Here is a 5877-nt window from a genome sequence, read left to right on the forward strand (position 1 = left end):
TTCTATGGTATCTGGTCCACTTCTATAGACCATAGTTCATAAACAGTAAAAGAACTCTAGTAGGATTTTGTATACCCTGAGAAGCAAAAGAAATCTGTGTATATCAAAACTGTGCCATTTCTGTACAGTTCTGATTGTTGCAAAGTTTGGTTTTACACAGAGGCGAAATTCATTTCCATGTAAATTTCACCTACATTTTTAAACTTGTTCTCTAAAAACTCATAAAACCTGACAAGTTCCTCTCCCACATGGCAGACCTTTCACCTTTTGGAAAAATCATCATTTCCCTTTTTAGATTACTCTTCTGCAGCTATTTTTTTCCAAGTCATCTTTATGTGGCAGGCTTTGAGGTTTTCGTACTACTTGGTAACCCATTGCTTGTTGTTTTCTAGTTTTTCAAATGTCTTATTCACAGTATGGTAGCCAGAATGTATAACACCAGGAGGAATGAAGTAGGAAACACACTTCTGTTAAAAATTAATTATTAAAAAAAATAGTAAAATTGTTACAATCATGTTGCTGTTGTTGTTGTTAGGTGCCATCAAGTCAGCTCTGATTCATGGCAACTCTATGTACAACAGAATGAAATACTGCCCAGTCCTGTGCCATCTCGCAATCCTTGCTATACCTGAGCCCATCGTTGCAGCCACTGTGTCAATCCATCTGGTTAAGGGTCTTCCTCTTTTTTGTTGACCCTCTACTTTACCATGCATGATATCCTTCTCCAGGGAATAGTCCCTCTGACAACATGATCAAAGTAAGTAAGACAAAGTCTGGCCATTCTTGCTTCCTAGGAGCATTCTGGCTGTACTTTTTCTAGGAAAGATTTATTAGTTCTTTTGGCAGTCCATTTGCTTGATATATCTTTTTCCAACCTTTGATTTTTAGTCTATTTTTCTCTTTATCTCTAATGTGTGTCTCTTGTAGGCAGCATATTGATGGGTTTTGTTTTCTTATCCAATCATCAACTCTCCCTCTCTTGAGCGATGCATTTAATCCACAACATTAAGTGTAATTATTGACAGGTATGAATTTATTGCTCTCATTTTGGTATGTGTTTTTTCATGGTGTCCCTGGTTTCTTTGTTCCATATTATTTTCTGTGCTGAGCTGATTATGTTTATGATTTGTGTTATCATTTCCTTTGTTGCTGTTGTTTTAGTATATGCTGAATATTTGTGCTTGTCCTCTTTTTTTTATTGTGATGTGAAGGTTTATCATTTTTCTTTGAGGTTACCCTATGATTTATAATTTTATCTCCAGGTTCAGAAAATTCCATTCTATCTTTCAACTTTCTTAACTTCCTCACCATTTAGAAATTAGTTTCCTGCTTATCTGGAAATCCCCTAATTTCACTGTCATATTTGAGGGACAATTTTGCTAGGTATATAATTCTTGGTTGAAAATTTTTCTCTTTCAGGATTTTATATATATATTATCCCATTGCCTTCTCACTTGCATGGTTTCTGCTGAGAAATCAGAGCTTATTCTTACTGGCTGTTCTTTGTAGGTAACTTTGTTTTTCTTGTGCTGCTTTCGGGATTCTGTCTTTGTCTTTGGTTTTTATGAGTTGGACGATGATGAGTCTTGGTGATTTTCTTTTGGGGTCTATCCTGTTTGGGGTTTGTTGGACTTCTTGAATAGATATATCCTCATCTTTCAGCATATAAAGGAAGTTCTCCTCCAGCAAATCTTGGACAATTTTCTCAGTGGTTTTATTTTTCTCTTCCTGTTCTGGAATTCCAATGACATGTAAGTTATTCCTTTTGATGGTATCCCACATGAACCTTAGGCTTTCTTCATTTTGTTTTGATTTTTTTTTTTTTTTTTTTTTTTTTTTTTTTTTTTTTCTGATTGATCCCTTTCCTTTTTTTTTTTTTTTTTTCTGATTGATCCCTTTCCAAGGAAGTATTCAGGTATTTGTCTTCAATCTCATTAATTCTGTCTTCCATCACATCAATTATTCTCCTTTGCCCTTCCAATGTGTTTTCTTTGGTCTGTCTCTCAATCCTTTGAAGACCTAAAGATAATTCTTTTGAATTCCTTATCAGTGAGTTCCAATGCTGCTTCTTCCTCAGGGATGTGTTCAGTGTCTGTATCCTGCTGCCTTTTTTCTACCACTTTATCCTGCTTCTTTGTGTGGACTGCGATGGTCTGTTTTCTCCGAGGCATAGTGGTGGTGTTGTATTTAGATCTCTGTTAACTGTTTGTGAAGAGCAGCCAAGATTGATTCAGGCTCTTCTTGGTGGTTTTTTATAGTTGGCCCATTGGTAGAGAAGGAGGTATGGCCCTCGCTCAGTAAGTGAAGTTGTAGGAGGTGTGGGTATAGTTGTGTCTTATGGGGACTGTTGTTGTCTCCCACTCAGTTAGATACAAATTATGATTGAATCACCATAAAAAACTAAAAGCACATGGACAAAAAACACACCATGTAATCACACAGGAACAGTAGCCAGAAAAAGAAGAAGAAAAAAACAAGAAAACCTGCAGTATCTGGGGATAGGGACTAAGAGAAAAAAGTAGAGAAGGAGAATAATGAAAGAAAAAAAATGGGAAAAATGCAAAAAGAAAACAAGGAATGGGGTTAACCATGAGAAAAAAGGGGGAGGAAAAGAAAAACCCTTAAATTAAAATAAATAAATAAATAAATAACCAGGAACAGGTAAAAGAAAACTTCAACCAGGAGCAGGGAAAAGAAAAAATTCTGAAAACCAGGACCTGGGAGGTGAAGATTAAGAATAATAATGAAAAGGACAAAATTATTAATTATAATTGTTGTTTAAAAACTGACAAATACAAAGAAACTACTCACCACAAAAAAGAAAGTGAAAAAGAAAAAAATAAAAAGAGAAAAAGAGAAAGAAAAAAAAAAAAAAAAGAATCGGTGGAGGACAGGACAGGGCACCCAGACTCCATCTGAGCACACAGACTGTGATGGAGTTCCTGTGGGCCCAGAAGGTAGATGCAAGTGGGGGATGGCCGCACGTCCATTCACCAAGTGAGTGTGGGGTACAAGAGTAACAAGGGGAATGTCGTACCTTTTCAGTCTTGTGGTTCTGGAGTGTCCTTGCGGTTGCTGGAAAGCAGAACGTGTTCTTATGCCCCAGGAATCTGCTAGAGTGCTGTCTCTTTAAATATTCAAAATAGTTAAGCTGCTTTTAAAGCTTCAAAATGGCAGCACCCTCTGAAGGGCAAAAGTCCACAGTTCAGTCCACCTTTCTCTTCACTTTCTCCGTTTATTCCCCAGCCACCGTGCATAGTTCTCCATGCAGTACCTGGCTAGCAGGGCTGATTTTTTTTGTTAATTCTTAGGTCCTACTACCACTTGGGAATCTCCAAGCTGTCTGTGCCATCAGAATCACTCAGGATCACTGCCAGACTGCAGCTCCGTCTGTGTCCTTTTTGGGTATTTTCACGCAAATTCTGCTAGTTGGGATTTAGTCCACTTTTATATCCTTCCCTTCAAGGCTCAGAGGTCCAGGATTATCTTCTGTGTCTGTATTAATTGGATTCCCTTTTCTTTGTTGAAGAGGGTCTGTGCAGTCTTTCTGCCTAGTCCACAATCTTGAAAGTCTCCCTTCAACCATTTTTTAATTACCTTCAGCAAAATTTACTGGATTGCCATTATTATTAATGATATTGTTTGATAATTACTGTATTTTGTTGGATCACCTTTGCTTGGAATGGATACAAATATGAATTTTTCCAGTCAGCTGGCCAGGTAGCTGTCTTCCAAATTACTTGGCAAGTAAGTGTCTCCAGCTCAGCATCTGCTTGTTGATACATCTCAATCGGTATTCCAGCAAATCCTGGAGCCTTGTTTTTTTGCCATCTCCTTCAGTGCAACTTAGACTGCTTTTAATACCATTCATTCCTGATCATATGTTACCTTTATAAGTAATTGAAAATTGACCATTTCTTTTTTGTATAGTTATTCTGTATCTTCCTTCCATCTTCTTTTGATGGTTCCTGCATCATTCCATTCAACATCTTGCCCACAGAATCTTTCAATAATGAAATTTAAGGCTTGAATTTTTTCTCAGTTCTTTCAGCTTGAGAAATGCTGAGTGTGTTCTTCCCTTTTGGTTTTCTAACTCCAGGTCTTTGCACATCTCATTATAGTAATTGACTTTGTCATCTTGAGCTGCTCTTGAAATCTGTTCAGCTTTTTTATCTTGTCATCTCTTCCATTTGCTTTAGGTACTCTCTGTTTAACAAGAAGTATAAGAGTCTCTTGTGATATCAATTTTGGTCTTTTCTTTGTGTTTTTTAGTGACTTTTTGATTTCTAATGTATGATGTTCTTTACGTTATCTCACAACTTGTATGGTTTTTGGTGATTGGTGTACAATGTGTCAAATATTTCTTCAGATGGTCTCTAAATTCAGGTAGGATATAATCAAGATCATATTTTGGCTTGCATGGTGTTCTTTTAATTGTCTTAAGCTTCACCTTGAACTTGCATAGTTGCAATTGATAGTCTATTCCACAGTCAACTCCTGGCCTTGTTTTAGATGAAGATATTGAGCTTCTCCATTGCCTCTTTCCACAAATGTAGTTGATTTGACTCCAGTGTATTCCATCTGGCGAGGCCCATGTTTATAGTACCATGTATGTTGTTGAAAAAGGGGTACTGCATGAATAAGTAGTTGGTCTTGGATAATTCTATCATGTGATCTTCGGTGTAATTTTTATCACTACCATATTTTCCAACTACTGAAGATTCTTTGTATCTAACTTTCACTTTCCAATCACCAGGAATAATTAACACATCTTCATTGCATGTTTGCTCAGTTGCAGAAGTTGGTAAAAATCTTCAATTTACTCAACTTTGGCTTTAGTGGTTGGTGCATGAATTTGAATAATAGTAGTATTAACAGGTCTTCCTTATAGGTGTATATATATTATCTTATCATTGACAGCATTTTATTTCAGGATATATCTTGAAACATTCTTTGTGATGATGAATATCAAGCCATTCTTCAATTTGTCATTCCTGGCATATAAATCATATAACTCTCTGATTCAAAAAGGCCCAAACAAGCCCATGTCAACTCACTAATGTCCAGGAAATCTATCTTCATGCTTTCCATTTCATTTGTAACAGCTTCCAATCTTCCTAGACTTATACTCCATACCCAGCACTCATCTGTCAGTTTATCTGTGATGGTTTGCATATTGCTGTGAGGCTGGAGGCTATGCCACTTGTATTTCAAATGCCAGCAGGGTCAATTATGGTGAAGAGGTTTCAACAGAGCTTCCAGACTAAGACAGACAAGGAAGAAGGAAGGGCCCATCTGCTTCTCAAGGAACTGGCCAGTGAAAACCTTATGAATAGCAGTAAAACATTGTCTGAAAAATTGCTGGGAAATCTTACAACTAGCCCTGAAACATTGTCTCAACAGTGCTGGAAAACAAGCCCCTCAGGTCACAAGGCACTCAAAATACAACTGGGGAATAGCTGCCTCCTCAAAGTAGAGTTGATCTTAATGACATGGATGGAGTAAAGCTTTCAGGACCTTCATTTGCTGATAGAGGATGACTCCACATGGGAAGAAACAACTGCAAACTTCCATTAATAATTGGAATGTGGAATGTACAAATAATGAATCTAGGAACATTGGAAGATGCAAAAATTAAATGGAATGAATAAAAATGGACATCCTAGGCATTGTTGTTGTTATTGTTGTTAGGTGCCTTCGAGTCCTTTCTGACTTATAGCGACCCAATGCACAGCAGAATGAAACACTGCCCGATCCCATGCCTGCTCCATGATCCCTGCTATACTTGAGCCCATCATCGCAGCCACCTTGTCAATCCATCTATTGAAGGCCTCCTCCTCTTTCTTTGACCCTCCACCCTACCAAGCATGACATCCT

Source organism: Orycteropus afer, unplaced genomic scaffold, assembly GCF_000298275.1.
Source record: "Orycteropus afer afer isolate SDZICR_OR568_19922 unplaced genomic scaffold, OryAfe1.0 scaffold00116, whole genome shotgun sequence".
Lineage (NCBI taxonomy): Eukaryota > Metazoa > Chordata > Mammalia > Tubulidentata > Orycteropodidae > Orycteropus > Orycteropus afer.